Source organism: Acinonyx jubatus, chromosome A2 (assembly GCF_027475565.1).
Source record: "Acinonyx jubatus isolate Ajub_Pintada_27869175 chromosome A2, VMU_Ajub_asm_v1.0, whole genome shotgun sequence".
NCBI classification, from domain to species: domain Eukaryota; kingdom Metazoa; phylum Chordata; class Mammalia; order Carnivora; family Felidae; genus Acinonyx; species Acinonyx jubatus.
In genome coordinates this window covers 75929253-75940585 of record NC_069383.1, presented here as the reverse complement: position 1 = coordinate 75940585, position 11333 = coordinate 75929253, and positions in this window count along the sequence as shown.

Sequence of the window (11333 nt, the reverse complement as noted above, 5' to 3'; positions counted from 1 at the left end):
ACAGAGACAGACAGAGCATGAATGGGGGAGGGTCAGAGAGAGAGGGAGACACAGAATCCGAAGCAGGCTCCAGGCTCTGAGCTGTCAGCACAGAGCCTGATGTGGGGATCGAACTCACGAACCGTGAGATCATGATCTGAGCCAAAGTCGGAGGCTCAACTGACTGAGCCACCCAGGCGCCCCATTCTATTATTTCTTTAATTATAACCTGTTTCCTCTGCATCTTTTATTTCTGGAACATTTGCTTGCGTATTAGATCTCTTAGGTTTATCCTCTAATTCTCTAATTTCCACCCGCCCCACCTTTTTTTGTGTGTTTGTTTCTTTCCCACTTGAACGGAATCTCTTTGATCTGTTTGTTTATTTATTTATTTAGTTTTTGTCTTGCAGTGTGGTTTAAAAGGTTTTTCTTACTTGACTTTCCAGGCCACTATGTGGCATCTTCTGTACAGCTTTCAGTACAGGCTCCCAGGAGCACTAGGATTTGCTCCTCTGAATAAAACACAGTTCCTGTACTCACTCAGTCTCCCAAGATAAAAAGGCTAAAGAATGTTACTTTTATATGGAAAAAAAAAACCAACAGATTACCAAGAATGCATTATAGTCATTAACATTTATGCAGGAACAGCATAGTATCAGACTTTATAAAACAAAATTGATGGAAGTATAAGGAGAAATGGCCTTATGTTGGGAGTTTTTAACACATCACTCTGACACTGAAAGATCAAGTAGGCAAAAATAAGAACAGAGAAGACCAGAACAATTAACAAGCAGAACGTAGTATACATATACAACTGTGCACCCAACAAAAAGGGAATGCATGTTCTTTTCAACATGGAATATCTTTGAAAATCAACCAAAGAGAAAAGTTGTCCACAAATGGCCCCCAAAACCCCAAACATGCATACATACCTGTTCACTGACCTGAATAGTATTAAAAAGGAATCAACAACAAAAAGATATTTTTAAAAATTCTATACATATAGCTGTAAATTTAAAAACATACATTTAAATAACTTCTTGGTTAAACACAGCATATAAAAATCAAACTATAAAAATTTGGAACTAGGTTAAAAAAGCAATATGTTGGGGCGCCTGGGTGGCGCAGTCGGTTAAGTGTCCGACTTCAGCTCAGGTCACGATCTCGCGGTCCGTGAGTTCGAGCCCCGCGTCAGGCTGTGGGCTGATGGCTCAGAGCCTGGAGCCTGTTTCCGATTCTGTGTCTCCCTCTCTCTCTGCCCCTCCCCCATTCATGCTCTGTCTCTCTCTGTCCCAAAAATAAATAAACGTTAAAAAAAAAATTAAAAAAAAAAAAAGCAATATGTTGTTGTGCACCTGAATTAGTGTCCAGTGAGAAATTTATAGCCTTAAATGTTTGTGATTAGAAAAGAAAGATTGACTATAATTGAGCAAAGATACGGAGATAAAGAACAACATAATAATCCTCCAAAAAGTAGAATGAAGGAATTTGAGAAATAAATATTAAAGAAAGATAAAACAAACCAAAAAATCAATTTGAGTTCATTAATAAAATTAGAAGCTAGTTCTTTATGTAATGTAATAATGTAGAAAAATCTTTTGTATGATTTCTCAAGGAGAAGAGAGGAACAGGAGAAAAAAAAGGACACAGGAAATTTAAAAATACAGTTTAACACAATACAGTCTGTGGTATTTTGCATAATTGTTCACACTATATCCTTCCTTATGTTCACACTATATCCTTCCCTATATCGCTGCTCTTTGTCACTTAAATTTGCAGTTCTTTTGGGAAAGATAGAGTATATCCACCTCCATTCCTGAGACAGGGCTGGTAGAAAATCTGAATAGAGGAATTGTCACAAAAGAAAAATGGATATTGCAAAGTTTTGCCACTAGCAAATGTCATGTGATACCAAATCGTAAAATAACAGATTATTCTTATCTTATAAAAACTATTTCAGAACATGGAAAAAGATGAGACACCATCTAATTCATTTTTAAAAAGGTAATCTGACATTGGTTTCAATACTAGAACAGAAAAAGAAATTGTTGACCAAGCTTAATTGAACATCCATGCAGAAATCCTAAATTAAACAGGAGCCAAAGTTATATTTGGGAACCAAAACTATACGTTAAAGCACCATATGGTTAGGAGCCAAAAGTTAATAACAGTATTTTTTTTTAAACAGTAAATACTGTAGCAGTGCCAAGACAGGGAAAATCAAAGTATTCTTTTGTTCACAGCTTATTTTTCCCATCATTGTACCCCAAACCTAGCTGAACACTTTTTTTGTGAAGTCACCTCAAGACTAGTTAGGGGCACCTGGGTGGCTCAGTTCGTTGAGTGTCAGACTTCTGCTCAGGTCATGATTTCACAGGTTCATGGATTTGGGCCCTCACACTGGGCTTACTGCTGTCAGCACAGAGCCCACTTCAGATCCTCTGTCCACCCTCCCTCTCCCTCCCCCTCTCATGCTCTCTCAAAAATAAACATTAAAAAATAAAGATCAGTTAAATCTCTTTGTAATTTAGCTTATCAGGTATATATGAATCCTCAAAACAAAGTATAAAACTTTAAAGGCTGTCACTGGGAATCATTTGCCTTTATATCTCTTAGAGTATCTTGCAAAAAAATAGACTCTGAGTATTTATGTGAGGATTGTTTGTCAGATGTATGGAATGGGCTACTTTAAATTTCTTCCATACAAAATTCTAAACTAAGTAGACTCTTGTGAACATGATGCATGTTATCTCAACTAATGGAATCTGTAGAATACTTTACAATGTATCAGTATTTTATGTACAGTTTCCTATTTAATATTGTAAAATTTGTGAGTCCTGTTGGAATCCCCATTTTACAGATGATTATACTGAGGCTAATTAAATTAGACAACTTTCCTTAGTCTTACTAATAAATGGAAAGGCTAGCCTTGAGGTTAGGTCTTCTCAAACCAAGCATCTTGTTTTCTAATATGTTATATGGCCTACTAAACTTCTTTCCATACTAGTTTAATTTTAAAACATGAAAGTGGTTAAATTCTGTTGAAGTGGTAACTGACATACACAACATAATAACAGAAGGTTTTAAAAACCAGCAAGTTGTTTAATAAAGGGAAAATGTAGAAATTTAGAAAAATGAATGGATGTACTACAATTATATCAGGGCTAATGTCTTTGTCTTACACAAAAACATAGTTTAGTAGGATAGATTGCTAAAAGTTGTGTTTTTCTTTTTGACAAGTTGAAAATTTTAATAAAAAGGGTAGAAATGTACAGAACACAACTATAAAAATATATAATAAATAGGAAAACACTAGTTATGAAAAAAGGGTGAGGATCATTGATTTATTTGAAGAAGAAATTAGGTCTTTAAACTTGAGAAATTAAAAATGGCAGCAAACTGAAGTGGAACAAGCTGATCTTATTTATTTGTTTATTTTAAACTATATTCAAGTTAATTGGCATATAGTGCAATAATGATTTCAGGAGTAGATTCTAGTGATTCATCCCCTACATAAAATACCCAGTGCTCATCCCAACAAGTGTCTTCCTTAATGCCCCTAACCCATTTAGACCATCACCCCACCCAAAACCCCTCCAGCAGACCTCAGTTTGTTCTCTGTATTTAAGAGTCTTTTATGTTTTGTACCCCTCCCTGGTTTTTATTATTTTTGCTTCCCTTCCCTTATGGTCATCTGTTTTGTATCCTAAATTCCATATATGAGTGAAGTCATATGATATTTGTTTTTCTCTAATTTCGCTTAGCATAACACACTCCAGTTCCATCCACGTTATTGCAAATGGCAGGATTTCATTCTTTCTGCTTGCGGAGTAATATTCCACTGTGTATATACATACCACATCTTCTTTATCCATTCATCCATCAGTGGACATTTGGGCTCTTTCCATACTTTGGCTATTGTCGATAGCACTGCTTTAAACATGGGGGTGCATGTGCCCCTTTGAAACACCACAGCTGTTATCTTTGGATAAATACCTAGTAGTGCAATTGCTGGGTCGTAGGGTAGGTCTATTTTTAATTTTGGGGGGGGTCTCCATACTGTTTTCCAGAGTGGCTGTACCAGTTTTCATTCCCACCAGCAGTACAAAAGAGATCCTCTTACTCCACATCTTTGTCAACATCTGTTGTTGCCTGAGTTGTTAATTTTAGCCATTCTTTCAGGTGTGAGGTGGCATCTCATTGTGGTTTTGATTTGTATTTCCCTGATGATGAGTGATGCTGAGCATTTTTTCATGTGTCTGTTAACCATCTCGATGGCTTTTTTTGTAAAAGTGTCTATTCATGTGAACAAGCTGGTGTTTTTAAGGAGCAATCTAGTGTTGTGCAACACAAGGAATGGAAACACGATTTAACCAATTGTACTTTCTGTTGTCCTATGTTTATTTGATCTTAATTTTTCTAGTCTAACTAAAACATGTTGTTGTTGTTGTTGTTTTTAAGTTCCAAAATACCTAGCAGCTTTGTAGTTACAATGCTACTTTTCACTGATGGGTCAGTGCTATACTGCCAGTATCCACGAGATGTCACTGTAACATTATATTTATTTTGGAACCGGGCTTGCATTTTCACTCTTCCTAATTTTCCCATTTGTTAGTAAGCTGAACTTCCAAAGGGAGTCCCCTGGAGGCTGCTGGTTGCTCTGAGGGAGACTGCCAAAGCTGGTATTGGAAGTTCTGGGAAAAGGTGAGGGCTGGACCAACAAAGTTGCTGATGGGCAATGCTGGCCAGAATTGAAAAATTGGAAGGAATGCTTTTCTCTTCTCCCCTGACTTTTCACATTCCTTTTGTGTCCCAAGTATCAGCACAATAGGAAGTCAGCAGGCAAGAAAGTCTGGGAAGTATCATTTGTAGAGTTGCAGCGCAGAACAGAGTAGAAAAAAGTGGACTTGGAGCTGGGAGATAGTAAATAAATAAACAGCATGAATAAATCTAACAACAAGACTGTATAAGTAGAAGGGGATAGGGGTTGGAGTTAAAACATTTTTGGTACTTGTATTATGCATAAAGGGATAAAAACAGTGATTATCTTTAAACTTTTAAAAAAGTTAAATATGCATGTTGTAATCTCTAAGGTACTTACTGTAAGACTACAATAGACTATAACTTTCAAAGCAGGAAAAGGAAAATATGGAATGAAGGGAAATAGTCCATCACTCCAGGAGAAGGCAAGAAAAGGGAAAAAGAATTATAAAACAACATAAACAAAAAGAACAAAATAACACATTTGAAATAAATCCAAATATATTAGTAATAACAATCAATTTAAATGGACTGATATATGTGTATAATATGTAATATATAAAATTTCAGTACAATAATAATTGCAAGTGTGTATGCCCCATGCATAGTTTCAAGTTCTATAAAGTAAAAGCCAATAGAATTACAAAAGAAACAAGACAAATTCACAATCATATTTGAAAATTTTAACACACTTCTCTCAGTATTTGATGGATCAAGTGGACAAAAACATGATTAAGGAAATAAAAGATTTAAAAGAACCAAATAAAAAGAAAAACAAAATCAACAAACAATTTAATGGACATATACAGAACATTGCTGTCAACCACAGGAGATTGTACATTCTTTTTAAGCACACAATGAACTTTAATAAAAGTGGAAAATATGTGAGTCTATAAGGCAAATTTCAACATATTTCTAAGAACTGGTATGGAGACCACAGTCTTTGACCAGTGTAATTGAATTAGATGTCAGTAACAAAATAGATAACATATGTTTAGAAGTTAAAAGCATTTAAACCAACTTGTTGGTCAAAGAAGCAATTATAGGAGAAACTAGAAAATACTTAACTATGTAAAATAAAAACATTACATCTGAAAACCCGTAGAATTCAGCTAAGGCATTAAAAAAGTTGAATCAGTAGTCAAAAATTATCCCTCTTATAAACACTCAGTGGGTTTTATTAGCAAGTTATACAAACATATCAGGAGCAGCAAATTCCAATCTTACATCTACTTATAGATATAAAAAGAAAACATTCTCTACCTCATTTGATGAGACTGATATAATTTTGGAATCAAAACTGGATAAAGATAATATGAGAAAGGAACATTAGACCAATTTCATGCATGCCCTCAGTACTAGTAAAATATTAGTAAATATTTTATTAGCAAATCAAATCTAGCAAGGTATAGCAGAAATAATACAATTTGACCAAGTTGGAGTATTCCAGGAATGCAATATTATTAATGTAAGTCACCATAGTAGTATAGAAGATTATAAGAGAACAATGATACAGTCACTATAATTTAATTAATTTATGTTGCAGGCTCTAACACTAGATATAGATAGTAACTTCCTTAACCTATAAGGATATCTAAAGAAAGTGAAATACAACAGATAAAAAAAACACTTATTGTATGTACTTTAGAAAACATTTCTGTCTGAAATTAAAAACCAGGAAATAATTCTTGCTGCTACCACTTTATTATTTTTTTTTTTTAACATTGCATTAAAGACGTTAGCCAATGCAGTAAGACCAGAAAGGGAAAGAGTTAGATAGATTCACAAATTCTATGATCATTTATGTAGAAATTCAAAAGAATCTAAATATAATAGTAGAGCTTAGCCTGGTTCCCAGATATAAGATCAACATAATACATTGGATGAATGAACAGATCTACATCTGTGTGTAGATTGGTATTTATATGTTGGCATCAAATAGAAAATTAAAAAATAAAAATTATTCCCAACAATGTCAGCAAAATAACATACCTAGAAATAAATTTAACAAATGAAGTGTAACACCATTTTGTAGAGAGAATTATAAAACATTATAAGAAGATACTAAAGCAAGACCTAAATATAAATGTAAAGGGGACCCATACAATGTTCAAGAGTAGGAAGATTCCAAATAAAAAAAAGTCAATTTTCCCTCAAATTAATATATAGATTCAGTCTCATTCCAGGTGTATATTTTTAAGTTGTATGTAAAAGTTAAATATGTTTTCTAATGTGAGGTCTATTTCATCATAAAAGCGAATAGTGAGGGGCACCTGACTGGCTCAGTTGGAAGAGCATGTGACTCTTGATCTCAGGGTTGTGAGTTCAAGCCTCACATTGGGTGTAGAGATTACTTAAACTTAAAAAAAAAACTTAAAAAAAAACAACTAATATCGAGTACAAGAGAAAAATCTGCATATGTGACATATTCTCTCAGTGTGATTAGAAGCCTAAAAACACATTTAATCTTCAAATGACCTGTAACTGTATTCTGTCAGTTCTCAGAACAGTGGTTCTCAGATCAATATATGTTGCTTGGGGAGACAGAGACAAAAGTATCTCCAATTTTATGGATCGAAGATGCACAGCAGACAGATATTTATAATAGGCAAAAGTATCTGATACCCTTGCATTTCACTTCTTGTGTTTTAATTTTCTCAAGTGATTTAAATTAATAAAATCTGATGTTTTGCCCCCAAATATGTCATATGACATCTCTAAATGAGAAGAATATTTTCTATATAAACACAGTATCATTGTCCCAGATGACAAAATTAACATTAATTTCCCAGTAATTATGAATAATTGTAACACTGAGTCTATATTTAAATTAACCTAATTATTCCTTATGCATTGCATTTCCCTTTATTTTCTTAAGTCTGTAGATCACAAAACCTAATGCTACTGTCATGTCCTTTCTCCAGGGTATCATGAAAGGCCTTTCCTAACCCTCACAATGGGCTTGCTGCCTAATTGTTGAACTTCCCTTCACCTTAACTTTCAACTAATCTGCTCTTACCTTGGAGTGAGGAAACAAATAATTATTACTTCGTAAAATGCATGAAGCAGGAAGTCTTAATGCATTTTTGTTCTCATTTCTGGCCTATATAAGATGCTCAGAAGGTGTTGGTTAAATTCAAATTCCTGACACAAATGTCAGCTGTACAATTGGTTAGTTGTAAATGAGGTGATTATCAGTTGATCATTTCTTATATTTCTTTGTATCCCCTACAGTATGTTTTTCAAATACTTTGTTAGTTGATCGATAGTGCTGAAATATTAATTCCTAGTTTCTGAGTACTTAATATACTTTGTCAAATGTGAAGATATCTCAGAAAAATCATCACAGGTTTTCAGGTCCAGTATTTTGTACTCGTTCCTCTGTGTCTCCTATTTCCCACATCATCTTAGTGTTGGTGTTAAACCTCTTCACAGAATGAAATGACATAAAGTAAGCCATAACACTTCAATGTCTTCTACCCTTGATGCACATGTTATTTATAAACCTTGAGAGCAGTTGGAAATGCAACAGCTTATACCAAGTATAAAAACTGGTATGTTCTTTAGCTTAATTAAAACCGCAGGAATAGATCTGGGAAAATACGCCAGTTTCTAAGCAGGTGTTTGGAAAGTCTACCCTGAGGTCTCTGGTTGATTGGTCACCCTGGAGGCAGGATACTTCTTTCTGTAGCTGTCTTTTAGAAGCTACTGTTTTTATGTTAATCACATCCATTACTGTCTCCTCCCGCAGGCTGTCTAGTGAGTTGTGCTTTTATTTATTTTTAATGAAAAAAAATTATTCATCTAAATACAACAGTCAGCATTAAAATTTATTTTAAATCATATGCAGAGAATTTCTCTGGCGTATCTCTAGCATTTGGGCAACCTGTTTGCATAGAGTTTATTTCTTTTGTACTTTTGTTATGCTAAATCAGAGCAATAACTTTTTATATTTTTAAGTGGCTCAATGACAGAATTCTATAAAACTTCAGAATTATGGTGTACAGCTGTATCTTTTCATGTATTCAACAAATATTTTTTAAACACACTATGTGTAAAATATTCTCAGAGGTCCAGAGTTATTAGGGTTTTTAGGGTCACAAATGATTTCCATGTTGCCAAATCCAATTATCAGCTTTATCATATTGGGCACATCAGAAGTGCTTAACATGGTCATCACTTCCTCCTGCTGGGCACATTTTTTCATGTGGCCTCCAGGTCTCCACTCTTTTGAGATTCTCTGCCTACCTCAATATCCTTTGCTGGATCTTCATCATCTTCCCACACTGTAAGGTTAGGATGTACCATGTCTCAGTCATTAGACCTGATTTTGTCGCACTCACATCTCAGGTGATTCCTTCAATCCCGTGGCTTTAAAGACCTGTATGTGAAAGGCTTCTAAGTTTACATCTCCAGTTGTTTCTCAGACATGTCTGTCCACCTGTACACCTGACATTTCCACCTGTATGACTGATGGGCCTTTCTCATTTGACATGTTCAAAATGAAATTTCCTCCCTGCAAACCTGTTTCTCCCACATCTGACCAAGCCTCACGATATTCCCAGCAACGCCTCCTGTCCAAACCATAATCTCATTCCTGGGTTATTATCTTCTAATTTCTCCTCTATTCCCTTGGCCCTTCATGGTCTACTGCGCACTTAGCAAAGTGAAAGATCCTTTGGAAACATGCTGCTCTTCCTTTTAAATGACTTCCTTTTCAGAGAGACTAAAGAGCCAAATCTTGGGGCACCTGGGTGGTTCAGTCGGTTAAGAGTCTGATGTCAGCTCAGGTCATGATCTTGCAGTCTGTGAGTTCGAGCCCCGCGTCAGGCTCTGTGCTGACAGCTCAGAGCCTGGAACCTGCTTCGGATTCTGTGTCTCCCTCTCTCTCTGCTCCTCCCCTCATGGTCTATCTGTCTGTCTCTCTTTCAAAAATAAACAAATATTTAAAAAAAAAAAAAAAAAGAGCCCAAGTCTTTCCTCTGGCTCCCCAGGCTTGCGGAGTGACCCTGTTTTCTGTCTGAGCTGTTGCCACCTGCTTTTCTTCAGGTTCATTCTACTCCTGCAACACTTGCTTCCTTGTCCTTCCTTGAGCACCAACAACACTGTCCTGCCTCAGGGTCTTTGTGCATGCTCTTGCATCTTCCTGGCCCTTCCCCTCAGATATCCATGTGGTCATCTCCCTCAAATTCCTTCAGACTTCTGCCCAGGTGTTACCTTATGACACATGCTTTCCTGGAAACCCCATCGAAAATAGCTGCCCTATTGTCCCTATTCACTTACTTTTCTTCATAAAAGTTATCACTTGACGTATTTTTTTATTGAGGCGTAACTGACATATAATGTTATTAGTTTCAGGTGTACAGCACAATACTCATCTGACATGTAATTTTAAAAATCATTTGCTAACTGATTCCTCCAGCTAGAATATAAACTCCATGAAAACAAGGGATTTACCACTTTCTGGTGCATAGATGACTTTCAAAAACTCTTTCTTGAATGATTGCATGAATTGATTTTTCCCTCCTAAATTTCACATTATTCATTCATTTAACAAATATTTATAACCATTTTCGTTATTTTATAAATAGAATAGGCAAATTAGAATTTCCAATGAGGAATCCATTAACTGGGAGTTGGAATTTTCTCAAATGAAAAGAAAGAACCAGTGATTCTGGTAATATAGATCTCTACATTATACTTCTGTTGCAGAATCATAACATACTTAAAAATTTGATAGAGTAGTTTCTTTAAGCCCCACCTCCACTTTTTAAAAATTTACACATTTTATAAATTATGACATATTCGATGCTTGAAATCACTTTATAAAATGCACACTAAAATAAACTAAAAAAAAAAGTGGAAAAAAAAAGGGGGCTCCTGGGTGGCTCAGTCAGTTAAGCGTTGACTCTTGGTTTGGCTCAGGTTATGATCTCATGGCTTTGACGACTTTGACGGCTTTTTGGGTTCGAGCCACAGATTAGGTTCTGCACTGGCAGTGTGGAGCCTGCTTGGGATTTTCTCTCTCTCTCTCTCTCTCTCTCTCTGCCCCTCTCCAACTTGTACTGTCTCTCTCTCAAAATAAATAAATAAACTTAAAAAAGTGGATAAAATGCATGCTGGCCTCTGGTGAAACAGCCTTCGGTAGCAATAAGTTCACTGTCTCTTGAGACCATCCATTCCACCTTAGAAAGCAGTAGTCCTTACGAGAATGCTCTCATCCCCAGGGTTCAGAGAACAGTGTCTCCTTTAACTTTCAGTCATCAGTCTCAGTCATGGCCAACAGCTTCCCCTCAGCCCTTTGACCTACTATGGCAACTCATCAAATGTAATATTTTGAGATATAATCATTTACCAAGATTGCTTAAAATTCTTATCTTCTGTTTAGAGTGCTGACACTCTACACTCTCCAACTCAGTATCAATCGTTGTCTTAGTCCTAACTTGTTTTGCTGGGAGAGCCCATGTTAAAGGATGCTCATCTGGGGTTGCAGCACTAGGTGTCTCTTGAGATGTTGCAATACTACACTAGAAAACTTAACTTTCTCCCTCTCCATCATTAATAGGCTCTTTCTTTGATATACAGATAAGAAA